The following is a 27,900-nucleotide window of genomic DNA, read 5'->3' as shown; positions in this document are numbered from 1 at the left end:
CCCCCTCTCTCTCTGCCCCTCTCCCACTTGTGCTCTGTCTCTCTCTATCAAAAATAAATAAATGTAAAAAAAAATTAAAGGATAGAAAAATCCAAGCCATGAAGGTAGTTTATATTTTCTTAAGTGCTAAACCTTACTTGTTGGGTATTGTTGAAACACAGTTTAAATGACATTATGGTGTGTATCAAATAAGAGGAACTTTTGAGGTCACTCCAGGATTAGGAGAGCAGTGAGGAACACTGATGTTTTTTTCTTTTTACCAAGGGAGCAAATAAATGCCAATGACCTCCATCTGTGACCACTGTACCTTCTGGCCATGTCCTCCGAGGATTTGGACAGACCACAAACCTTCACTGGTGTTAGCATGCGACGTGTTCAAAGCATGTCTTCCTATCACCAGAGGTTCCATTTGTCTGGTATCCTAGGGGTCTGTATGCACCCCTCCCATTTTTTTTTTTCCTCTTTCCAGATCTGAGAGGAACCCTGCTAAGCATATAACAAACATTTGCTCAGTTGTTTCTCTCCTGAGCTTTAGCACGGGGCCTGATACGTGTTTGGTTCTCATAAATATTTGCTAAGTGGGTGAATAAACAACCTACGAGGTTAGGACTATTCTTTGTTTGTCAGGGCTGTGGGAAGATTCACACAGTTATATCTCTCATGTCCTACCTATGCCACCTGTAACAAATTCTCTCATTTGACTCTCCTGTGTCCTACAAGTGGTTTTCAGGATGAAACTCAAGTACATAGATTTTAAGGTGATTTAGAACACATTGAATTAAATAGCAGCTATTGCCCCATTATTATTGGCAGCTTGGAGTTGTGAACAGTTCAACACATTGAATCCGAATGCAACCTAAGAAGTGTATTTTCTGAGAGGCATGGTGTCTGCCCATAATACCTGTTTGCCCAGGAGAGTTAGGATGTTTGCTCTACAGGCAACCTGAGAAATGATTTAGATACAGACTAGCCTCCTGGCCCCAGTTTGACCCTAAATTGCTTACAGAATTACTTCTAAAATGTGGGCTTTTGCCTGTGAGTGACTTCCTGTTGTCCATAGTATAAACAATAAAGTCTAAAATATGGCCTACAAAGTCTTCTTGATGAACCATGTGGTCAGCCTTTCTACATCCATCCCATTCCTACCCCTTGTGCAACAGCTACGTGGGTTATAAAGACTGGCTGTTCAGTTTTAAAGATGGCTCTGACTGCTCTAACCCAAAGGGGTAACCCCATGCCTGGTATCACAGTGATTGGTTAAGATGTCCCAGATCTATGTGAACTGGCCCATGGACTTCCGTAAGTAGAGAGATTGGTTCAGGGGTGAGTCTTGTTGGACGGTGTCAGGAGCAGGCTTTCTTTCTTCTCTTGGATATTACTTGGGAAGCATGTAACCTGGGTAGTTGGCAGCCACTCTGTGACCATGAGGGGCATCCAGTGTTAGGAGGAAGAAAATACTACAAAAGAGAAAAGTATAAATGTAAAAAAGAATCAGTTCCTTGGTGATCAGTTGATGGGATCAAACCAATCTGACCATTTAGGTATTCATGTTTCTAAGAGCCATAACCTTATCTATGCCCAAAAAACGGTAAGTCATTTTTATAGTTTGGGCCAATTCAAGCTGGGTTTTCTGCAATTAGCAACTAAAAGGCTTCTGACTGGTATTCTGCTTATAAAGTTGTCCCAGGATTTCTTTTTAGATTTATCTGTACCATTCCCTGCATGTACCAATTGTTTCACTGATTGCTCATTGTCTGTGAATTTTCACATACGGTCCCCTCCGCCCTCACTATCTTACCCCCCTTTCTGCATTGTAAACTCCTACTCAACTTACAAAATCCCACTCAGTATCACCTTCCCTAAAATTCTGCCTGCCTTCTTTCAGTCCATCCCAGAAAGAATTAGTGGCTGTCTTCTTAGTGTTGCTCAAGCATTACTTACGTAGCTGCATCAGAGCAATTTAAACACATTCACCAATTTAGCAGCTCCTATGGATTGTTCTGCCAGGTAATGTGCTTTGTAGGTATTACCTCATTTAACCTCTACAGCTGTCCTATGATATTATATTAATACCCTAATTTAAATTTAAAGAAACAGTTTATAGAGGTAGAGGAACTTACCTAAGAGTCTGCATCTTATAAGATAGAGGGGTGGAGGGGCAACTGGGACTTAGATCATTTAATTCCAGAATCTGGGCTCTTAACCTCTGTGCAGTGCTCTCTTCTTTGCTAGTGAGTTCTTTGAAGCCAAACACTATCTTTCATTTATAGGTGCCTGAATGTTTTAGGCACTCAGAAATGCTAGCAGGTTAAATGGATGGATGGATGGATGGATGGATGGATGGATGGATGGATCCACGTAAGCCCTTCATATCACAGATCAGAAAAACAGAACTCAGATGGTGTACATGTTGTGGGTGCTGGGCTGATATAGATATCACTGGGCTTTTTCTACAACATCTTTCCACTTTGGGAAGAAAATGATATTTCCTCTAAAAGAAATTTCCCAAAGCAAGAGGATGAAAATAAAATCCAAAGATGCCTGGGCTTCCCTCTCACCCTGGAACCAGTAATACGTTCCTCTTAGGTGAATCCTGAAAAAAGCAGACCTCCTCGTCCTCTTCTCTGGAATCCAGGTTATATCTTTTGTTAACTCTCTTTAAATTGTTACTGATGCCTAAACTAATTTGGGGTGAAAAGAGAATAGGGCCAAATCACATTCAAGTCCTGGAATGGGAGACCCATTTATAACTACTCAGACATCAGGTTTGGATAGAGGAAGGGGGGTTTGAGCACAAAATCCAAAAGAACATTGAAAGTAAGAAGAATCACACGTCATCCTAATTAGCCAGCTGTGGAGTAACAATTCTGCACTTCTGTCACGTTGCCACCATGCAAGAGCAAACTGTGACATTAGTTTAATTACATAAATTTATGAGATGAAGGGAACAACTTTTATAATCATTCAAACAATATTCCTATTCAAATTGCTATGCAATATCTTTATTTAGTCTTTAAGTATTTATTAAAGCGATTCATTTTTCAAACACCCCTCCAACTACCTGTGTTTTAACGACTTGAGGGACACTTTTAATTTCCCTCCTCTAATTTCTGTAAATGTGTGCCCTCATCAAATGCTCATGTTCCACCAGCCTGTCAACCCATGTGCATTTCATATCTGCTCTCAACACTTACCAGTGCCTTCAGCAGGACTGAGAAGTAGAGCAGCAGGAAAGTCTTCGAAGGTAATGATTCTCTAGGGACTGACTCACATCTTCATCAGCATCACTGTGGCTACCATTATTGACCATGTACCCAGTCAGCATTAGCTGGACTAAGTTTTAGCACTAAGCAGTTTCCATCAACCATCTCTAACCCCCCTCAGGCTAGATACAAGAGTCACTGCACTTGCCCTGCTGACACCTCCTTCTCAGGGAAGCTGTCCCACCCCTTGCCCACTGCCCAGGGAGCTATGTTCAAGATCACTGGGGCTGAGAGCCTGACCTATAGACAGACAACTAATCCATGGAATGTCCAGAGACCTGGATTCGTGTGGCCTGATTAAAAATATTAACTTGACTAACAAGATTCTCTTGGGAATTTAAGCACAGAAAGGCTCTGCTTATTTTCAGTGAGAAGTGAAGTAGAAAGGATGGTGTGTTAAACCAAGACTCTTTGCCTGGGGTCCATGAACCCATTTAGATGATGTGTGAAATTCTGGGTTTATGTGTATAAATGGTATGAACTGTTTCACAAATTTGAGGTGCAAGTAGGATAATGTTTCTTATTTACCAATTAATTTCTCTTTTACTTACCTCCTTAGCTGAAGATTCATAATCATTATTTTAAGGCTCTCTCACCACCTGAGAGATCCAAGAACCCTGAGGTTCACTGACCTATGGGTTCTGTCCAGTTCCCACACCCAAGCCAGGAAAGCTCTGGAAACCATTCAGTCCCCTGCTGCTAATAATTCTCCCCCGACCATGCCAGGTCTTGGCTGAAGCTTGGTGCCCATAGTCAGCAGCAGATGCTGTTGCTGTCCGGCTGTAAGGACCACCTGTGTAGTTCCTGGAGGCAGGCTGGGGCCTGAGCAGTCTCTTAGAGCCAGCCTCCCACCCACTAGAGGGCTGGGTCAGTGCCCTGTCCTTGTGTCTTCCAGGGACACATATGCCTGGGTCAGGTCCTCAGAACAGTGAACATCCTATTCCACCCCTTGGTCCCCATCACAGAAGCTATGTGAAAACAAGGTCTCTCTCTCCAATCCCTTCTTTTTCTAAGAGAGGCGAAGCTTAATGGATCCAAGATGGGTTCCTCACATCTTTCTTACACCAGAGAGAAAAATGTAAAAAAAAAACCAATAGATTTTAATCTTTAGCTGGGCATGTTCTGACTGTGCATTTATCTGAGAGGAGCATCTCTAGCTCTGATCAGATTTTCAGTGGTATTTATGGCTCAGAAATAGGTTATTGAGAGAGAGAGAGAGAGAGAGAGAGAGAGAGAGAGAGAGAGAGAGAGAGTCAGGAATCACTATAGTAGAGAGGGCCCAGAGTGCCCTGGGGACCCTATGAGAACCAACATCAGGGTAGCACCCCACTGTCAGTGGGGCCAAGCAAAAGATGCCTGCATTGTGTAACAGGTCACATTAATGGTGATGCTCAAGAGAGAAAGTGCCAGGGTGCCTGAGTGGCTCAGTTGGTTAAGTGGCCAACTTCAGCTCAGGTCATGATCTCACAGTTCCTGAGTTTGAGTACCACATAGGGCTCTCTGCTGTCAGCAAAGATCCTCTGTCCCTCTCTCTCTCTTTCTCTCTGTACTTCCCCTGCTTGTGCACTCTCTCTCTCTCAAAAATAAACTTTTTTTTCTTTTTAAAACAGCTTTTTTAAGGTATGATTTATATATCATAAATCCTGAGTAAAGAATTGAACATTTTAAGAAAATTTACACAGCCGTGCAATAATCACCACCATCCAATTTTAGAATATTTCATCACGAATGAAGATTCCTTTATGTCTATTTGCAGGCACTTCCTGTTCCCACCTCTAGCCCCACCAGCCACTAATCTACTTTCTGACTCTATGGGCTTGCCTTTTTTTTTTTTTTGGAAATTTCATGTAAAAGAAGTCCTACAATATGTGGTGTTGGCATCTGGCTTTCTTCACTCAGTATAATATCTTTGAGGTTCATTCATGTTGCTGCTGGTATCAGTTGCTCATTCCTTTTTATTTCTGAGTGGTGTCCATTCATCAGTTTTTGGCTATTATGAATAACGTCACGATGAGCATTTGTGCGCAAGTTTTTATCCAGCTATCTCTTTTATTTCTCTTGGGTAGATGCCTAGGAGTGGGATTGTGGCATCTCATGTTAAATTCGTTTTTAAATCTGTGAGGACCTGCCAGGCTTTCTTCAAAAGCGGCCACATCATTGTACATTCCCACTATCACCGTTTTCACACCCTTGCCAATACTTGTTGTTATCTGCATTTGTTATGATTTCCATCCTAGTGGGTGTGAAATAGTATCTCTTTGTGTTCTGAATTTTATTTCCTTGATAACGACCTTGAACACCTTTTCACGTGTTGATTGGCCATTGGCATATCTATTTTGTTCAGTAGGGTTTCTACTCAGATATTTTGTATCCACTTAAATTTCAGCCATTGTTTGTTCAGACCTTTTTTTATTTTCCATTCTTCCCCTTCAGCTTCTCCAATTTCATATTTGCTAGAAAACTTCTAATTGTCCCATCGCCCACTGATGGTCTGTTCATTCTTCTGGATTTTGTCTTTTCTTTTCTTTTCTTTTCTTTTCTTTTCTTTTCTTTTCTTTTTCTTTTCTTTTAAATATATGAAATTTGTCGTCAAATTGGTTTCCATACAACACCCAGTGCTCATCCCAAAAGATGCCCTCTTCAATGCCCATCACCCACCCTCCCCTTCCTCCCACCCCCCCGTCAGCCCTCAGTTTGTTCTCAGTTTTTAAGAGTCTCTTATGCTTTGGCTCTCTCCCACTCTAACCTCTCTCTTTTTTTTTTCCTTCCCCTCCCCCATGGGTTTCTGTTAAGTTTCTCAGGATCCACATAGGAGTGAAACCATATGGTATCTGTCTTTCTCTGTATGGCGTATTTCACTTAGCATAACACTCTCCAGTTCCGTTCATGTTGCTACAAAGGGCCATATTTCATTCTTTCTCATTGCCATGTAGTACTCCATTGTGTATATAAACCACAATTTCTTTATCCATTCATCAGTTGATGGACATTTAGACTCTTTCCGTAATTTGGCTATTATTGAGAGTGCTGCTATACACATTGGGGTACAAGTGCCCCTATGCATCAGCACTCCTGTATCCCTTGGGTAAATTCCTAGTAGTGCTACTGCTGGGTCATAGGGTAGGTCTATTTTTAATTTTTTGAGGAACCTCCACACTGTTTTCCAGAGTGGCTGTACCAGTTTGCATTCCCACCAACAGTGCAAGAGGGTTCCTGTTTCTCCACATCCTCTCCAGCATCTATAGTCTCCTGATTTGTTCATTTTGGCCACTCTGACTGGCGTGAGGTGATATCTGAGTGTGGTTTTGATTTGTATTTCTCTGATGAGGAGCGACATTGAGCATCTTTTCATGTGCCTGTTGGCCATCTGGATGTCTTCTTTAGAGAAGTGTCTATTCATGTTTTCTGCCCATTTCTTCACTGGATTATTTGTTTTTCGGGTGTGGAGTTTGGTGAGCTTTTTATAGATTTTGGATACTAGCCCTTTGTCTGATATGTCATTTGCAAATATCTTTTCCCATTCCGTTGGTTGCCTTTTAGTTTCGTTGATTGTTTCCTTTGCTGTGCAGAAGCTTTTTATCTTCATGAGGTCCCAATAGTTCATTTTTGCTTTAATTCCCTTGCCTTTGGGGATGTGTCAAGTAAGAAATTGCTATGGCTAAGGTCAGAGAGGTCTTTTCCTGTTTTTTCCTCTAGGGTTTTAATGGTTTCCTGTCTCACATTCAGGTCCTTTATCCATTTTGAGTTTATTTTTGTGAATGGTGTGAGAAAGTGGTCTAGTTTCAACCTTTTGCATGTTGCTGCCCAGTTCTCCCAGCACCATTTGTTAAAGAGACTGTCTTTTTTCCATTGGATGTTCTTTCCTGCTTTGTCAAAGATGAGTTGGCCATACGTTTGTGGGTCTAGTTCTGGGGCTTCTATTCCATCCATTGGTTTATGTGTCTGTTTTTGTGCCAATACCATGCTGTCTAAACATTTTTTTAAAAAAGAGTGAAAGTGCCACACAACATGGATGAATCTCACACATAGTGTTGAGTGAAGAAAAAGTATAATATTCCAGTTATATGAAGTCCAAAAAAGAGAGGTTCTCTTGGCTGGGGGGCATTGACTGAGCAGGGAGGTAGGGGTAGGCTCTGTCCTCTTTCTTTTATGTGGGCCACTAGGAGAGATTTTAGGCTTTGAAGCTGGAATGCTTCTGTGGCAACTACTTGAATAGCTATGGACAAAATGCAAACAGTGATGTCATTGTGTTCTTATAAAACAATTTTTTTTTTTTAAGTGGCAGATGGGGTTTGGCCCACAGGTCTGAGTTTGCTGACCCCTGATCTATACCTTGATGTAGGTGGTAATTACATGGGTCTGGGTAAAAAAAAAATCACCAAGCTGTATAGTTACAATTGGATACTTTATTGTATGTTAACTATGTCTCAGTTAAAAATGAAAGAAAGAAAGAAAGAAAGAAAGAAAGAAAGAAAGAAAGAAAGAAAGAAAATCCATTGTGAGATTAAGCCAAAAAGGAGTGCCTGGTGGCTCCGTCAGTTGAGGGTCTGACTCTTGGTTCCGTTCAGGTCATGATCTCACGGTTTGTGAGTTCAAGCCCTGTGTTGGACTTGCACTGAAAGTGTGGAGCCTGCTTGGGATTCTCTCCCTTTCTCTCTCAAAATAAATAAATTAACTTAAAAAACAAAGAGATGAAAGAAAGAAAGAAAGAAAGAAAGAAAGAAAGAAAGAAAGAAAGAAAGAAAGAAAGAAAGGGAAAGAAAGAAAGAAAGATTCCACAGACCCTAGGGTAGGATGTTCTTGGAATGAACGAGAAGCTGGCATCCAGAATCTGTTAGAGCTTCTGCTCTTGGCTGTTGTGAGCGTCCATGCGTATTCTCACATCAGTCCCATCACCCCCTCTTGACTTGAGCCAGCTGGAGGGGACTCACTGATCCTGGCTACAGAGAACGCTTTCCAGAACACCCCACCAGTATTCAGCCGGATGTGACCTCCTGCCTTGACCTGCCCAGATGTGCTCCTGCCTCTGAGTAACTTGCCCCAGCTCACACAGCTCACACCACATGTGCCCAGCACACACTGCAGTCCTTGTAAATGCCTCGAAAACTCTGCAGTCCCTCTTCCCTTGGGCCCGTGTACGTGAGCTGCATTTCCTAGGACTCGAGTCGGCCTCACCTTGGAGCTAGCTCATTGCCATCTGCCCTTTGCATTCTCATGCTCCAGCTCATCAGCAATTGTTTGTTCTTAGAGCTAAACTTGACAGGGGACGGCGAAAAACACACAGCCAAGGTCAGAGAGCAGCAAACTCTCTCCTCCATTAAGTCTGTCTTCATCTTTAAACAGCACGGATCAAAACCTCACCTGTGTTTTCTCTGAGCTGCCTGCAGCCTAGTGAGGGTGAGTGTCCTCTGAAAGCTGTCCCCTCCCCTGGCTATACCTTTGTTTCCCCACACTGACATCACTGTCCTGGGACAGGATGCAGGAGAGAAAAGGGATGCCATCATTAGCTATAGCCCTTACAGTTTTCCAAAAGCTGTCTCTTAGGGCAAAGTGAAAGAGGAAGAGAAGCTGTTTTTCTGGGCACTTTCTCATTCCTTGGCTTGTGGTTTCCATCTTCAAAGAGCCGGCAACTGTAGCACTTCCCTGGGCTTTTCTTCGGTGTTCATCCTATCTTCCTCTGACTGACTCTTGTGCTTCCCTCTTCCAGGGAACCCTGTGTTTACCCCGGGCCTGTGTAGGTAAAGCAGGGTAATAAGGTTAACCAATTCACAACTGTAATTCCATCTGTCACCTAGGATTAGGGCAAGGGCATCTTGGGGGGCATTATTCTGCCTGCCGCCCTCCCAAACCCCAGTGCCTGTGAATAGGTGCCCAGTCTGTGCATAACACACTCATTTTCCCTGGACGTAATGCACCAGGGCAGCCAGTCCTGAGTGTCCTTCCTATCTGAGTCAAGATTGATTAAGATGTTTGTTTATTGTCATTCAAAGAAGAAAACAACGCTGGCGTGTGATGGGTTCAGCATCACCACATTGCCTCCGGTAGATCAAGTCAGCTTCCTTTGCCTGTGCTCGTTCTCACAGTTTCTGCCTGCGTCTCAGCCGGAACCCTGTTTTACCCACCACAAATTGTCTCCAAACACGTCTAAGAAATTGTTCAAATCTTATATCTAAAGGTACACTACATATTTCTCAATGTTCACTCAAGGGGAAGGGTCAAAGCACATATGGCAGATGAAAAATGCTGACCAAGAACAATTAATAAAGCATGTCCTGTGATGTGCCACTGTCCCGAGGCCATTTGTCCCAGAACGTTAATAAGAATCAGCTTCCAGGGGTCCCGGAAACTCCAGCCTCAGCTTACTAGTGGAGGGCATGTGAGAGAGAGAATCCCACCAATAAAAAATTAAGTTACTTGCTGTTATCTCTAACAGCTGTTGGATTATTCGCTGACTGCCACAAGTCTCCAGAGCTACCTCCAACTCTCTCTCTCTAATCCGGGAGGCATTTCATGACAGTTTAGATTTAAGACGGGGATTTACACAAAACCAGTAAGTAAATGAATTGGTCAATAGGTGTGAGCACCTAGACAGAGTTAGTGAAGTGATTAATGAAAAGAGTTTAAAATCAAAGGTTCAAATTTTCGCTCTTCTGCTTGCTAGCTGTGTGCCTTACGCAAGTTTATTTACTCTCTGTTTTCTTCTTTCTCCTCTGTAAAATGAAGATAATAATATTACCTATCACAGGGTTGTTTTAAAATTAAATTAATCGTATAAAATGCTTAGATCCTTGTTTGACACATAGTGTTGCTCAAGGAATATTCATTTTTACCAGTGTCATTATCATTATTAGTATGTGACAGACACTGGAAGGCTCACTTGGGTTAGGTCCCCTGTCCTCTAGCATCCACAGGAGGGAAGCAGGGGGGAGGAGCTGAGAGGAAAGGGGAGGAGCATAAACTAGGACTGAGGATCAAGGAAGGTTTCTTAGATGCAGCTGCATTCAGGCTGAGACTTGAAGGATGCAAATAACTTAATCCGGAGGGTGTAGCTGGGGCCAGGGGTGGGGTGGGAGTGTTGCAGGCAGTGGGCACAAGGCCCCAGGTGTCTCAGCAGAAAAGGTTTGCGAGTTCCTGCTGTGAATACCAGGCTGCTATTTTAGGAACCCCTGTGGTGGTAGCTGCCACTTCTGTTTCTTCCTTTCCCATCGGGCTCCTCGCCTTCTTTTCCCTTTTCCCTGTCCTTTTTCTCTTTATAAAGCCTTGACCCCAACAGCACTCCCAGACAGGACAGGTTAATGGCCTCTGGTTTAGATACGGTCCCATGGGGTAGGGGTGTGCGTGGGTCAGATGCGTCATCTTCCTGGTCTGGGGACTCCGTGATCCCAGGTCTTTAATGAGGAAAGCACTAGATGGGTCTCTCATGCCCCGTTGTTTGTAGGAGAGCAGTTCTGGACTGTCATTCCCACCTGGGCTGTGCCGGTCTCTCTCCCGGGCTTGCCACCGTCCTGAGGCCACTTGTCCCAGAACATTAATAAGAATCAGCTTCCAGGGGTCCCAGAAACTCCAGCCTCAGCTTACAAGTGGAGGGCATGTGAGAGAATCCCAGGTGAATGACAGACCGACTCTGTCTGGTGTTCCTGATGAAGACCAGACTGTGCTTTCCCGTTTCTGCCGCCAGTTTTGTATCGAGCTTTGACTGTTTGCTGGGGGAGGAGCTGTCTGGGGCGCTGGAAGCAGATGAGCTGGAACCTTGTCCCAACCACTTGCAGAGGCTGAATAAGTCTCAGCAAGACCTGTAAACCCTCAGAGCCTCCCTCTTCATCTGGAAGATGGGGATTATAATACCTTCTCCTGGGGATGTGATGAGGATCAAATAGGGTGAGTTTACAGCCCCGAGGCTGGGGCCCCCACACCCTGGACTTGTGTGAGTGCAGGTGCATGGCATCGGCCTATCCTCCTTGTCCTCCCCGCTAGCACAGCCCTTGTGGCTGAGCCTAGTCTCCCTTTTCCTGCCTTCTGATCGGGCTGTCGCCGTACCGTCTTGATGTGGGACAGTTTTGCTTACAGTGTGTTGTAAAATTGGAGAGCAACCAAGCAGTGGGCATGTGGAACAGACACAGGACTCTGAGCCAAAAATCTCTGTGACTTTGGTCAAGCAGTTACAGTTCTCGTGTCTCTTCCCTAAATTGGGATTGAAGCTGACTCACAGGGTTTGGGTGAGGAAAAAAGTGAGGTCATATGAAAGCTCCTTGTAAATTGTATTGTTATTTCCCATCAGCATTAATAACTACTGGCTGGTCTCCAGACGTTGCTGAGGAAGGTTATCCACGCACACACACCCTGGAGGGTGGCTGTGAATGGGAAGCAGCTCCCTGGTCAGTCGCCATCCTTGGAGGCTCCAGACCGGAGCTGTCCACTAGGTAGCCACCAGCCACATGTAGCTGTAGAAGTTTTAACTTAATTTAAAATTGACTTCCTCCATCACACCAGCCACTTTCTGTAGGTCTGCTGGCTACCGTATTGACAGAACAGATATAGAACATTTCCATCATCACAGAAAATTCTATTGGACAGTACTGGACTGAAATAGGCGTCCCCTTCCCCCATCTCTTTAAAGTGTTCCAGGAACCCCTCAAGTGAATTTTGGGGATGCCACAGAGCCCACAGAGCCTGTTTTAGGTTAGATCATCCAAATCTGCCCTTCAGATTTACTATAAATAAAAAGACATAGAGATGGACACCGTTGCTATGAAAATAGTTATTAGAGTTATGGAGACTAGTGACCTAGGGGGATGCGCATTAATTCCCACCTACACGTGCTTTCTGGGTGGCCCCTCAGGAAATTGGCATGGAGAGATAGCGTCACAGAAAATTATTAGATTTAAGACGGAGATCATCCCGAAACCAGAGTGTAACTTTTGGGGGGTTAAAAAAAAGTGGAGCCAACCAGCACCCCCGAAGCTAACACGGGGGACAGTAATTGGCCTGCTAGTAGAGAAGTTATCAAAAGACAGCAAGAGATTTGCTGCAGCCTGTCTGCATAACGCCAGGACCTCGGGAGGACCTGGGCAATTATCATGTGTCACCACAGAGTCTCCTGGAGGAGGAGAGGGCAGGCCTCGAGTCAGATACAATAACCATCATTACTTGATGGTAAATTGGGTCTGAGACATCCCCTGGTGAGCTTGCCTCCTTCTTGGGCTGGAATTTGCTCCCGCAGCAGGGGGAGGATGAGAACCGGGACAAAATTGCTAGGGTTCAGAGCCATTTCCCGCTAGAAGGGTTCCCAGAGGCCGAACAATGAGACCAAACTTAATTTTGTTGGCTTTTAAAGTATATATTATTATTATTTTATTGCCCCTTGCTTGTACTTGTAGTAAAGATTGTAATGAAGAAAATGGGAGGAGGCCACCTTCTGCAATGTGGGGACAGTCATATTTGTCTCATAACATTGTTGCAAAGATTAATTGAAGGACATGTGATAATCTGCCCCCAGCATGGTACATGTTAAACACTTAGGAAAATGTTTGTTTGTGAACTATTAGTAGTACTATTTACTGCTAATAGTTATTGGTAGTATTACTAATTAATATTACTAATTAGGCTTACTAATATTTATTGGTAGTAAATATTTCGTACCAATTTTCATAAGTATTAGTAGTGCTATTGAATATCAGTTAAACTATTATTAGTTTATTTTTTAATTCATTCCACAGATATTTATCGAGCACGCATTTGGTGTCAGACTCTGTTCTAAGCCCTGGAGCAACAGTGGCTAATGACACAGTGGCCTTGATCATGGCGAACTTATACTTGAGAGAAGGGAGACTGTCTGGTGAGATAATTGTAGACACATGCTAGTAACAGGGACTAATGGGGACAGGGGGACATCACAGGCTATCTCCTTAGGGCGGCTGGCAAAGCCCTTTCTGAGGAAGGGACATTTGTCCTGACCCTTATATGATGAGCTGCTCTCAGGTGATAGCAGTTAGAATGCTCTGGACAACAAGTAGCAGAAAACTCTGACTTGAATTGCTGAAACAATAAGAATATTTATTGTTTCGCGTCGCAAGAGGTCTCGCGATAAGAAGGGGTTGGCTAACTCAGGGCTTCACCACAGCATAAGGACCCAGATTCTTCCATCCTCAGGATGTCAGTGGGGTCCTCGGGGATGGCCTCCCCATGGCTGCCGCTGTTCTCAGCCCCACCCCTGAGGTATCTGGAGGAAGACAGCATTCCCAGAATCACACCCAGCACACTTCCTCTTGCATCTCATTGGTCAGACCAGGCCAGCCACCTTTAACATCACTCGCCAGCAAGGGAATAGCATCACCTTCACTGGTGCACTTTTTCTGTAAAGAGACGAAATACTTTTGACTTGTGGGTCAAGAGGCAAAACTGAGGGTATTGTGCAGGTACTTCTATAATAAGAGAGAAAACACATTTGCATAAAGTCTTCATGGGTTGATAAAATTAAAAATAGAATAATGATTAAATATAATTTTTTAAAATTCAGGTCTACTAATGAGAAGAATAGACTTTTTAGGGAGGATAACATTTTGCATATCTTTTGGCAAAGATAGTATTCCCTGTCATCAAAAAAGATTGCACACGTTCATCTGTTAACGCTGATCTATAATGAGATTTTACATATTTCATCTCTGAACATGTCTTCACACAGACAGGTGATACATGTGACCTCAAAATCCTTTCAAGTTGTAACCTTGTTACTGTGACTGGTGGCGTGCCACTACCCAATTTTGCTGTGGTTGTGTGAAGGCAGCCACAGACAAAAAGTAAATGAATTGGGACACAACTGTGTTCCAATAAAACTTTACTTATCATCACTGTGATTTGCAGTTGATGTAATTTTCATGGGTAATAAAGTAGTATTCTTTTGTTTTTCTTTTCAACTATATAGAATGTAAAAAAAAAATGTAAATGTAAGCTGCACAAAAACAGGCAGTATACCAAATTTGGCGCATGGGCTATAGTTTTCTGATTCCTGCTCTAGAATCATGAGGATTTCCTCTGAGTCATGAGGGAAAGGGACCCTATCTGCAGGGATCAGGTAGAAAATCCTTGGGTAGGGATCCAACTGTGTTGGATCTCCCTACTTCAAGGGAGAACTTTCAGGGCTAAGGGAACAGTAGGTGCAAAGGTCCTGCAGCAGTGATAAGCCTGGCATCTATGTCCCTCAGTCAGGATCAGAGAGGAGAAGGAGAAGAGGTGCCCAAGATGAGGGTGGAGAGGGGGAGACAACTTCCAAATGGTGATGTGAGGAGTCCCACAGAGCCTCTCCCCAGCAAAGCAACCATAACTGGTGAAAAATATTTTAAAAAACAAAACCCAACCATTTAAACTCTGAAAATTGTCCTAAAGGCACATAACAAATAAATATTTATTCAAGAAAATGTGTCAAATCTTGGTAAGAACAGTGAGAGCCTGTGGCACTTGAAGCGAAACCCATTCTCTCCTGCCCCTCCCCGCCACCCAGCTCCATGCTGCAGAGGCTAAATTCCAGACGAGTGTTGCCAAAATGTCGGGCCTCCCTTCCTCCACCCAGTCCCCACTGGTAAGGTAGAGGCGCTATTCCAGGTATGGCAAGCTGATAATACTGGTGCCCAGTTACCTTCACCCAGCTTGCTCATAGGGGCACCGGGAGAGGCACACTGTCCACACAAGGATAGACAAGCCAGGGAGGTCAGAAAGTGCTGCCCAGCACCTGCTCATAAAGTAGGGACATTGCTCTGAGAAAGGCGGACCACTGTTTTGATCCTAGCTCTGAGGAAGAGACTCAGAGATTTTGTCCAAGAGAGAGACAGGTCTGAAAAGATTGCACCAATGTGGATCTACCGAAAGGACAGGTAGTATGTAATGTAGGTGAGGATGTAGAGAAACCAGACCCCTCATACACTGCTGCTGGGAATGTAAAATGGTGCAACCATCTTGGAAAACATTCCTTATTACTTTCTTGATGATGTCCTTGGAGCACAAAACTTTTAATTTTGATGAAATCCAAGTTATTTATACATATGCATATTGGAAGTTCTAGAGGAAAAGAGAAAAAAAAGGGCGGGAAGAATATATGAAGAAATAATGGCTAAAGATTTCTCCAAATTGAAAAGATTAAGCACTAAATTACCAATGACCCAGCAATGCCACTCCTAGATACGTATCCAAGAGAATAGCCACATGAAAGCTTATCTACAAATGTTCACAGTGATATTATTCACAATGCCCAGAATGTCATCAACTGATGAATGAATACACAAAACCAGGTGTATCCCTACAAGGTAGTATTATTCAGCCATAAAAAGAACTGAAGTATTGATACATTCTACAACATTGATGAACCTTGAAAACCATACGCTAAATGAAAGAAACCAGTCACACAAGACCACACATTGTCCATTTATATGAAATGTCTACACTAGGCAAATCTAGAGAGACAGAAAGTAGACCCGTGATTGTCAGGCTGTGAGCTTGGGAGAAAGGCAGAGTGACTGCTGACAGGTATGGGGTTAGTTTTTAGCATGATGGAAAGGTTCTAAAATTGATTATAGTAATGGTTGCATAACTCTGTGAACATATTACAAACCAGCAAATTGTATACTTTAAATGGATGGTGTATCCAAAGTAAATTGGATACTTTAAATGGAATTGGTGGTATGTGAGTTATGTCTCAATAAGGCTGTTATAAAAATAACAAAGGTGAGACGGGAGAGGTGGACTACAGACCCAGATCTGCAGTGTCTTGCTGGCCTGATGGAGAGTCTGGCTTTACTGCAGGTGAATGGGAAAACATTGGAGGTTTCAGAGCAGGAAATCAGATATGATCTGATTTACATTAAAAAATATCGCTTATAACCCCTTGCTCATATTAAGAATATTATTGCCAATGTTACTACTCTCTTTACTCTGCAATTTGAATGGAATAAATTCATTAAATGCCTGCTCTGTAACTTCCAGGACACCAGTGCCCATTAAGTACTCACCAGCTAAAAGTTCAGACCCAAGAAAGGCTGTCAGAAAATCCTGGAGTATCAGCCACAGCCTCATCCTGCTTGCTGTGATGGTGGGCTCCGAAAGGCTCCAGTCTCTGCTCACCCTTAATGCAGTTTGAGGAGCCAGACACAGAGAATCACACAGTGGGGGGCATCCGTCCAGGACCCCAGCCCTCCTGACCTCTGCTATTTGCCTCTTTGACCCTGATTATGGAAGGGAAAACCTTACGTCTTCTCTGAGCCATTCCCCAAGTCAGGTTACTCCACAGTTGAAGGCTGTTTCCTCTGATAATCTGTGAGTATGTCCTCAAAGACTCCTGAGTCCTCAATAATGAATGTTAATAATGTGTAATAACGAATCTAATAATGAATGTTCTTAAAGTGATTAAATACTTCTAAAGAAAAAATTCGTGTGTGTGTGTGTGTGTGTGTGTGTGAGTGTATGTGTGAAAACAGAGTCTCAAGTAGCTTTTATATGTGAGGTCTGGCAGCTTCAAGCAGGGAAGGAAACAAACATCTCATTTTGCAGTTAACCTGTCTCATTACATCATTTGTTGGCAGCCTTGGATGACATTAGTTCTGGGAACTGGCCATATGTTTTTGAAAAGATAAGGACTCTACCTCCAGATATATTGATGGCAATGAGATCATGACATGAAAAGCTGGGGTTGTAGCAGTAAAACCTACCATCAAAAATTTAGACCACAGGTCAGACACTCAAATGCCTTTGCGGACAGAGTAGTAACACAGCAGTGTGCGGCTACTTTCTGTTAAGACACCAGTGAACTGTGGTTACCTGAGAGGTTGTGGCTCAAATATATCCAAATTAAAAAACAATTAGATATTATGTTAATTAAATCCAACCCAACTGGTGGACCCACTGGCTTCCAATTTGTAAGCCACGAGATGGATTTGCTGAATCAGTTTTAACCTTGAGACCATCTTACAGGATCTAAAGCCCCCAGGTTTACTCTCCTATTTATAATAAACCTCGGTAGTTTCCTCGGACAGAGTTCTCTGTATAGCTGCTGACTCATTATTATTTTTGTATTGTAAGTGAGAAACTCTCCTTGTGGGAGTATCTCTAATAGCGACAGGTGAGGATGATGGTGATGATCCATGTTCCATGCAACAGACCCTGGGCTAAGAGTTTCAAATTACTTGCTCTACTTTATATGCTTCCTTTTTAAAAATTCTCATGGAATAGACACCACTAAAGCCTTGAACTTAACCGAGGAAGTAAATGAAGGTCAGAAAAGTTAAGCAACTTATTGAAAATCACACAGCTCTGTAGCTTTGAAAACCTTCCAAAGAAAATCATTATTTAACGAAACACCTGGTCCTTTACTATTGCCTTTTTTTGTGGGTTTTAGAATGTGTCCCAAGCATTTACATGAATTTCAGTTCAAGTTTTCCAAGCATGCCCATGGATATAAACATTTGTTGAAATATGCTTTTAAGGACAGTAAATTCACAAATATCTGGTAAAAGACAATGAAGTAAGGGGCAGCATAGGGGTTCTATCACTAGAACTAAACTTGAAGCTCCCGAACATTGGTCTAAAACAGGAGTCAACAAACTATGGCACAGGGGCCAAATCCAGACTGCAACCTGCTTTTATAAATAAAGTTTTATGGGGACACAGCTGCACCCATTTATTATGTATGATCAATGGCTCCTTTCCCAGTCTAACTGCAGAGTTGAGAGGTTGTGACAAAGACTGTATGTTCTGCAAAACAAAAGTATTTACTATCTGACCCTTTATAGGAAAATTTTGCTGATCTTGGTCTAAAATAACTAATACCATATACATAATACATCTGTAATTTCCCCAATTCTATAATCTCTCTGGCTGTCTTTTCCTGCATTTTGGCAACAAGCAAAAAACACTAGGGTAAAAAAAAGTGCCTCGGTAAATTTTCCATCTTGTCTCCTGAACTGGATAAAGGTCTCCTTTTTATCCGGGGCCGGCGGGTGGGGGGGGGACCAGTGTTAAGAGGGGTCAAGCCACTTGCCCAGGTCACAGAGCAGGTGGGACAACACTGAATAACAACAATATCAGTAATAATAAAACAGCTCTTTACTGAGTGCTTAACACTGTGCCCTGTGCTTTACAGGCAGTGTCTCCCAGAATCCTTGTAACTGCCTTCTGGGGTGGTTACCATTAGTGCCTCATCTGATAGATGAGGAAAGTGGGGCCTAGACCAGGCAATTGCCCCAGATCACACAACCTTCTCTGACTCCAAATAAAGTGCTGTCTTTGACTATAGACTATCAAAGCATCTCTCGAGTGAGCAATCTGCCTTAAGGCTTTCCTCAGGGACTTGGTGGAGCTAGAAACAACAGGTATGGCTGCTGTGCAGCACTGAGTCTCTTGTGGCCACAAAATAAAGAGAAGCAGGAGCCTGGAGAGGCTCTGGACCAAGATCCACCTGCTAGGGCTGGAGCCTTGCAGACCACTTGCATATCAGATGCTCTGGCCTGCTGGGTGCTGGATGGCCGGCAGAGCGTCCCGAGCCACCTGGCTCCCAGGTCATTGAAGGCCAGGTGAACTAACTTAGTTTCCAATAGCAGCACATGAGAACCTGATTCTGAGTTGGAACGTGCGCCCCCAGGTGCTTCTTGTATAAACGAATGCTTGAGAATCGCTGGGTAGGTAATAAAAGACCGTTTCACCCAGAGAAAGCCAGGTAGATGCAGACTAGTTTTTCTGGCCAGGAAGAGACAGAGTTCTGCAACCAGGCGGTCCTTTTAAGCCCAGAAAAGTGGTGAGTAGGCATGTTTGCTTTCAAAGCACAGAGGGAGGTGATGGGAAAGTGGTGGGAAAGGAAAGGGAGGAGATGGGCAGCTTTCATCTCTCCTTCCTTTCTTAGCATCGCTCCCTCTAGTATGAGCACTGACTGCGGCAGACTGAATAAGGTGCTCCCCACCATGTCCCCCGACCAAGAGGTCCCCATCCTGGTCCTCAGGACCTAGAGATATGTTCCTGTACATGGTAAAAAGGATTTTGTAGATTAACATTCTGGATCTTGAGATGGAGAGATTTCCTTGGATTATCTGGGTAGACCCATACTAATCAGATAAACCCTTAAATGTAGAAAACATTTCCTGACTAAATTTTGAGAGATGCCAGAGCAAGAAGAGTTAGGAGGGATTTTCAACAGGAAAGAGACTTCACCCACTGTTGCTGGCTTTAAGAAGTAGGAAGTGGCCACAAGCTAAGGAACTGTGGGTGCCCTCTAACAATTGGAAACTGCCCCTAGATGACAACCAGGGAGGAAACCAGGATCCCTGGTTCCCAAACTACACAGAACAAAATTCTGCCAACAGTCTGCATGAGGAAGGAATCAGATGATCCCCTAGAGCCTCCAGAAAGGAGCACAGAAAACCTTGCCGACGTTTTGATTTTGCTTTAATGAGACCTGCATTGATTGCACTTGCTACCTATAGAATTGTAAAATCATAAACTTGCATTGTTTTAGAAACTCAGTTTGTGGCAATTTGTTAGGGCAGCAATGGAAATTAGTGTTCTGACTCAGAGCTTTCTACTTGTTGTTTATCATCAAGTTTTTCAGGTACAGTCGTGCCAGACTAGACCAGATAATGAACTGTTTTTGCCCTATGGTGCAATTCAAGCACCTGTATCTCCCACAGTACCCCACAAGCCCCTAAAAGTCTGAGTGCAATGTCTGCTCTATCACCTTGCCCAGAATTTCTGCAGCAGTGCCAGAGGGAGTGGTGGCCGTCAGTGACTTGCTCTGTGCCTTTGGATTCTTCTCTAGTCCTCTTGAGCTATTCTTAGAATCATTGCCTTTGTTTCTTCACCCTGTGCTTCTCATGCAGTGTTCTTTTTTCCAAGAAAGGAAATAAATGCATTGTTTAATTTATGAGGATATAATACTATAATAGTATATTCCTCTGCCTGAAATGTATTCTTAAGTATTACCTTGGTCTGTACTTTAATTGAATTGGATAGAGACGGCACACTGCCGTTGTTAAGGTTAACGGCCCAATGATTTACAAGACAAGGCACATTTACTGGCAAATAGATTTTAGTAATTGTTCCGCTCCACGGTGAGAATAACAGCTTGTGCATTGATTCCTCATGTTCTGGAACTGGGGCTCACCTAGAGGAGACTGAGCTCAGGGTCCTAGAAACACAGAAGGCTGCCTAGGACGGATGAAATTAGCAGGCCTCACAAACTCTTCCTGCTCAGAGTACTTTGGCCCAGGGACAGCCTCAGGTGGAGGGAATGGTATCCAGAAATGAAACACACACACACACACACACACAAACTAATAAGGGATTGTTTTTTCCTAATCTGAGGAAGGTGGAAGATGAGCTATACTTGATACTCTGGACTTTGCCACTGGGGACTCGGTTTGGCATTTCTAAGGGGAAGGGATGAATTAAATAGCTAGGGGGAAAATATCTGCTAGGGTGGTTTGATCTTTTAGAAAAATCTTAGCAACGATGTTGGGGACCAGGATGGAAGTCCACTTTCCAGGATGACTGCATTTGCACTCTTGCCTCCATGGTGGTTGAGAGTCACAGAATGGTCTATAAAACCAGGCCACTCTGAACAGGTCTTGCTAAGTCTGACCCTTGTTTTCTTCATCTCCAAGAATATTGATGAGGCCACAAGTTCTGTTTCAAGAACAGATTATCTTGCATTAAATGTGACAGAAACTCTAAGGAGGGAATTGAACCAGGACTGGTTGGGGTGGTGGGGAGGGTGGGGAGAGCTGGGAATTGCTGAGGCCATGGTTCCTCAATGCCGTGCGTGCACCCAGGCCTCTGAGCCTCAGCAGCCACTGAGTGTAGGGCCCGCCCCACTTTGGCCTGTGGTATTCCCCAGAAAGTGATGGAGAAGATTCAAAGCACAAGGACAGCAATCCTTACTTTTTCACGGACATTATTTGTATTATATATTAAATAAGTCCTCTGGAGGTTACATAGGACAGACTATGAGAGGACCCTAGCTGTAGAGAAAAAGTAACTGAATATTGTCCCACTTGAAAGATGATGTTATTAAAAAGCAAAAGGAGGGTAGTGCTTCTGGATGAATGTATTATCACGTGTATGCACGGTGAAGTTTTTCTTCTTTTTTTTAAAAAAAATACCTTGAAATGGTGAAATAGCATACTTGGCAGTCAGGATCTACAACATCTACTTTAAGTCAGAGGAAACTAAGCACTCCTGGACTCTCACCCAGTTTAAGAAAAAGAACCACCTGATGGCCACCGTCTGTTCTCAGTGACCCCCTCCCCAGTCATGCCACCTCCCTCCCACAGAGGGCACTCTCTGAATTTGATGCAATCACTTCATTTTTAAGAGCTTTTCTCAACATCTCTGCAGTCGTTCAGTACATTTTTAACATTCGCTATAGCTTTTCATTGTTTAAATAAACCACAACTGGCTTAACCACTCTAACATTGATGGAAGCGTGGGCCATTTCCAGTGTTTGGTATCACAGATGAGGCTGGTATGCACATGGTTGTGACTGTCGGTGTATGACACGTGCAAGAGTTCTCTCAGGTGTCTAAGTGATCTCTAGTGTGTGTCCATGTACGATCTACCTGCACTGTCTAATGCCAAATTGTATTCTAAAGTGGTTGTACCAACTTTTACCCCCCACCAGCCATAGTGAGCACTCCCACTGCTCCATATGCTGGCCAATAGCAGATGTTTTTAGAGTCCTGTTTCGATAATCTGATAGCATTAAGGATATTTAATTGTGGTTTTAGTTTGTAATGCATTTGGATTGTTTCCAAGGTCAAATATCTTATGTTGGCTGTTTGTATCTTCTGTGAATAAACTTCTTTGTGATCTTTTTCATTTTCTGTTGAGTTTTGTTCTTTTTATTAACTCCTAGCTCTATATATATTCTAGACCAACGCTGCCCAATAAAGCTCTAATGCAGGTCACTATTGTAATTTAAAATTTTTCTAATAGTCACATTTAAAAAAGTAAAAAGAAACTTGTAAAATTGATCATAATTATTATTTCATTGAACTTAGTTTATATTATTTATCCAAAAATATCCAAAATAATTATTAATGAAGTCTTTGGAATCTGCAGGGTATTTTAAACTTAGAGTAAATAGCAGTTCATGCTGGCCACATTTCAGTTGCTCCATAACCATGTGTCTCATGGCCGCTGTCTAGAGGCTGTTCCCTTGTCCGTCATATTTTCTTCCAACCTGTAGCTGTATTGTTGCTTTTTGTGGCTTCTTTTATGAACAGAATTTTTATGAACAGAAGTTTTCCACTTTAACATAGTCACATTTGATCAGTCTTCATGCTTTAAATTCTAGTATTGTTAACATACAGTGCTATATTTAGCTTCAGGTGTACAATGGAGTATTCAACTTGTATACTCATCCTAAGTGTGCTCTTAATTTCCTTCATCTTACTGCTTTTTTGCATTTTAGGAAATCCTTGTCTAGACTAAGGGTATTAAAATTTTATTTATTTTTTTGTCCAGAAGTTTTAAATGTTTGTCCTTTACATGTAAGGTCTTAATGTGTATGCAATCCATGTTTGTGTATTTTTGTGATGGTTTGTAGTTCACTTTTCCATATTGTCACCTATCTGCCCTTATTGAATAGCCTTTTTTGTCCCCCTGTTCTGCCAGCCCCATCAACTTCCCATCAGAGAGCCTGTCAGGTTTTGGACCCGTTCTTCTCTTCCATTTGTCTATTTGTCTACTTCTCAAATGCCACACTGTCTTCATTTTTCTTATAGCTACTAGAAGCCTTGTTATTTGATGGGGCAAGTCCCTTGGCTTCTTTCTTAAAAGTTTCTTGGTATATTTGGCCCTTTGCTTTCAGATTTTCAGTATCGAAATCGGTTTGTCGTGATGTGTGAAAATCCTCTGGTGGCCCTTCTGTTCACATGGATGTGTTACTTTGCCTCTCTGGCCTGTCTTTCCGTCTGTAAAATGAAAGCAGCATGGTGTCATTTTTACAGGATTGTTTTGAGGATTAAATCAAATAATGCATGCAAAGGTCCTAGCATAGTACCTGGCACATGTGAAATTCTCAATAAGTAAAATGAGTAGTTTTATTATTTTTAGAGTGGAGAGGTGGCCAGCCTGTTGTGGAGGATGCTGGGATCCTTAGAGGAAGGCTGGCTTTTAACTGTGTGGGCTGTCGCACAGGAACTGTATTCTTATTACTACCTTGTCCTCACGTTTTGATGGAGGCTTTTGTGCTTAATGCTAGTAATGTGTGTGTACCACCCTTCACGCTTAAAGGGTTTTCACTCGGTCATATTTGGATTGTTCAGGAAACTTGAACAAGTAAGCTTGCACATATTTGGAAATAGGAGACTGGAGCTTCAGCTGAGTCTGGGAAGCTCTATCAGGGTACTGGGGTGAGAGGTTATGAGAACCAGAATCTTCTAGTCCACCACCTACCTGTCAGCTATCCTGCAGGATGATAACCCGCGGAGGTAGAGATGAGGTAGGATTGCCAGAGAAGATATAGGACATTCGGCTCCGTTGGAATCTCAGATAAACAATGAGTAACTTTTTTTTTTTTTTTTAGTATTAACTATGTCCCAAATATTGCATGTGACCTACTCATATTAAAATGTATTCACTTATCTGAAATTCAAATTTAACTGAGCATCTTAGGTGGTTTTTGTTGTGTTATTTATTTATTTCTTTATCAGCTAAAACTGGCAACCCTAGGTGGGGGACATTGTCATTCCTTCTACATGTTATGACTGTACTCTAATAATTTAGTGCATACATTGTCTTTCGATGGCATGCAGTCTAACCTCTTCTTTTGGCAAATGTGGAAACTGAGATCCAGAGGTTCAGAGCTGGTTAAATGCAAAAATCGGATGATTCTAGATCTCGTGTTCTTCCTAATGCTTCTAAATGTGCAAAAGGACACAGTCAACTTTTCATTATTCTCATCCTGGAGAGGTAAAGACCTCTACCACCACTGACCTTCAGTCATGTGCAGGTTCTGTGACAGGCCCTGGCCACCGGGCCAGTATCTGGTCACCCAGGTGTGAAAGGCTCAGGATTCTATAAAGTTTCATGCTGGCCTGGAGTTTGAAGGGCATAAGGCTAAATGGCCCACATTTGAGGGCCTCTGTTGGAATGATTGCTTTGTCAAAGCCTTCAGTTACTATAGTGCTAGGGATCAGAGAGGCAGATAAAAGCATAGAAATCTTTAGATTAAAAAAAAATGATGAAAGGGAAGGAAAGATGAACAGATAGGAAGAGATACTGCCACTTCGTGGCATCTGGAGGGACTGGAGGACATAATGGTGGAGAAGTGGGGCTCCACTGGGAGAGTCAAGTGGGATAATAAGATTTAATATCAGAAATTTTTTCCCCCTAAAATGAAGAGCCTTAGCCTGAGAAAGGGCTCCCAGGGGCCTCTTTGATGAAGAGTCCCATTGCTAGAGTCGTTTAAAACCAGAACTGAACGAAGCAACGGAAAGTGAACTGCAGGAAAGCCTCCCCTGAATATCTTTTGGGACAGCCTTGATAATCTGATAGGTCTTTCTTTTCTCCATGCCCGTGAATCTCTGGTTCATATGAAAACATAATGGTTAAAACTCTCAGGGAACCAGAAATTGAACATTTAATTGAAAGTAATTTTCATACAGTGAAGTATGGTTTAGAAATTCAGTGTGCGTGTGCGTGTGTGTGTTTTAATCCAGGATAGTGTGAGCAATGAGTCTTCAAATCCTCACCAGGCCAAAGCTTTGTTTCCACCTTGCTGAGCTGTTACTGTTCCTCACCTCTCGTTTCAAATTATTTTTATGTGACACTTGGATGATTATGCCTATTTGACTTCATTTTTCTAACTAAATAGTCTTCAGGAAATAGATCGCCCAGCTTCCTTTGAAGCTCTAAATAAACATTCACAGTATCTATGTGCTATAAAATCATCTCCTCTATGATGCTGATCCAAGGCATGAAAATTGCCCCTCCTGGCGCTGGATGCCAAGCCTGGTTGACCTTCCCAATTTTTCGGCTGCAAATCTGAAAACAAACCCAGCTGTTGCAGAGAAACATCAGGCATAGGCACACATTAGATAAGTGTTCATGTTTTTCTTTCATAGCAGATGGCCTCACAGGAGATGAATCACATAAACCACCCTACCTGTTAGCACGCCTTCATTGCCGTCGTTTTATTTTCCTACATCAGTTCTAATATTCCTGGTAACAGGCTTTTTTTAAGGCAATTTGGGGAGCAGCTATTGTCTTTTGCTTTGTATCCTACATGCCTTCCACATGACAAAGAATGACCCATTGTGGATTCGCCCTTTCTCTTCCAGCTCTCTCTCCCCAGCCCCACCTCTGCAGCCCCATGGGCCTCCCTGCTTCCCCCTGCATCTTCTTTGCTGTCTCTCCTGTGGCTGCAGCCATAGGAAGCTTCCTTGAGGAGAGCCTTGATCCTATCTCTCTACTGCTCCGAAATTGTCAATAGCTCCCCATTTTCTAAGAGGCATTTCCCCTAAAACATCCCTCTTTCACACACCATCTCCATTATCTCTGCTGTTTCCCCCTTCCTTCTGTGTGCTGTTGTTTACTTCATATTTATCTTTAAATGGACTCACTTTTTTTTTTCACTTAAATGTATTCTAGGAGGAAACTTTATCTGTAAGTAAATGGGAAGCCAGTATCATCTATCATAAATAGAAGCTAACAATAAATGCAATGAAAGCAAAACAAAACAGAAGTAGTATCTTCTAGCTTGATATTACTGCCTGAGGCTATAAGCCTGAGGCCTGCTCTCATGTGTGAGCTTGCTCTCTTGCTCTCTCTCTCTCTCTTTCTGCTTACAAAGGTGAATGATTATTCAGTTATCTTCCATTTGTCCCTCAGGATACATTTTCCTCCTTTCTCCTTGCCCCTGGAGGCTAAGCCCTATGGACTAATCCTTGGGCTTCTTTGTCTTTTGGCTTCCACCAGGGCTTAGCCTATGGGAGCCCAGTAGGGTATAGGAGTGAGAGTATGGATCCGGGGCTTTGTGTTTGGTTTCCCCAGACTTGTAGTGCTTCTGACCAAAGGTTACTGCTTGTTTTAGGGTGCTTTGTTCCACATGGCTCTCCTCTCCTGGATTATGGCAAACTCCCTCCTCTAGTCCCTTTAGGCCTAGAGTTGGTAACCAAGTGTCTTTACTAGCCCTGGTTTACTGCACTGCTCTTATGCTTCGCTATACTTGTGGTTTGTCAATAGTCCCTTTGTTAATCCATCCTCAGATTCTCCTATTTGACGTGTCCTATCTCTCTATGGAGACCCTGACTAACACAGTTGTCATGACCTAGACGTTCTAGATAAATCTGCATCAGTTGAGACTCTCCTTGGGTTCATCAAATATTAGAAGGGGATGGATTGATATACTGTCTGTGTCCCACTGTGGTGCATACCAGTGACACATGTGTTATGCACTCAGGGACATACCTTTCTATGGAATTCTATGGGATTCAAGCTGGACTGGAGTCATCACCCTTCTCCTCCTGTTTCCTTCCACATACCCTTTGTTACAGGCCAATGAACTTGATGCTGTTCCTTGTTCCTGCCACATGGTTCCTCACCTTTGGTCTGTATTTAGCCTGTTTCTTCTGCTTAGAACACCTCCATCTCTGTGGTGAATTTGGTCCCTATTCTGATGCTGCCTTCTCTACCAGGGCCTCATTGATCTGATTGCTTCTCTTATAGTGCCAAGTGACTCTCTTAATATTGTCTCCATTTCCCCCAAACCCTGTATGTCCTTCCCTTCACATCTTTCATGGGATGCAGAGGAGCAAAGAGTTGGCTCCAGGCTGAGCTGAGACTCTACAGTTGTGTCAGCCTCTTGGACCCACCTCTGACACCAAGTGGCTCCTTCTTATGGCTGATTATATTCTTGCTTGTATTATGATAATGCCTTTTCTCCTGTACTCTATGTAAGTCTCCATTCATTAATTTAACAAATGGTAATTAAAACCTACAAAGTTCCAGGTACCTGGTAGGTGCTGGACATACAGCGATACATAAAACAACATGATCCCTATCCCAAGGAGCTAAAGGCCATAGAAAACTGCAGAAACCCTTTGAGACTGAACCATTCTAAGGAAGCCATTGACTTTATGTCCCCATCAATAATTTATTTACACACAGACATACACGAACAGCGTGTATTGGTTTACCATTGGGGTTGAAACCAACCTGTGTTGTGAGGTCTTCTTGGGAGACAACTTATATGCCCTCTTCAAAGGGTTATTATAAGGGGGTCAGTATACCACATGAAAGGGCTCTTAATATCCAGCACCAAATAAGAGCTCAGTATGTACATCAGAGGTGGTAGTTGGAGGGGAGTAGTCATTGGACAGTAAAAGGTTGGAAATTGGCTCTCTTAGAAAAAAGCAAGATTGATATTTGCTTGAGAGCACTTGGGTTCAGACTCCTAGTTCCAAGTACCTGGGCTGTGATTATAAACAAGCTTGCAGGGAAACCCTCAGTAAACCCAAGCAGGAGCTGCAGAAGGAGCTGAAGGTATTTAGAGAAAACAAACTACCACAGGCAGAGAACAAGTCAGCCCAGAAAATTCACACACCTTCCACTAAGATTCTATGTGTGCAAATTTTTTTTGGTACACTCTAGAACTGACCTAGGA

At 42.9% G+C, this 27,900-nt stretch overlaps 1 long non-coding RNA gene across 1 annotated transcript in view; it reads left to right on the top strand.

Moving 5' to 3' along the window:
* Positions 1-10,356: 10,356 nt before the first annotated feature.
* The window catches only part of LOC113593582 (uncharacterized), a 328,454-nt gene continuing 310,910 nt past the window's right edge, over positions 10,357-27,900 (top strand). Inside the window, exon 1 of the long non-coding RNA XR_008297398.1 lies at positions 10,357-11,141. This is a non-coding gene — a long non-coding RNA (uncharacterized LOC113593582). The remainder of the gene's footprint in view (positions 11,142-27,900) is intronic.

The sequence above is a fragment of the Acinonyx jubatus genome, chromosome A2 (assembly GCF_027475565.1).
Source record: "Acinonyx jubatus isolate Ajub_Pintada_27869175 chromosome A2, VMU_Ajub_asm_v1.0, whole genome shotgun sequence".
Classification (NCBI taxonomy): domain Eukaryota; kingdom Metazoa; phylum Chordata; class Mammalia; order Carnivora; family Felidae; genus Acinonyx; species Acinonyx jubatus.
This window is presented reverse-complemented; position numbering and strand designations above follow the sequence as displayed.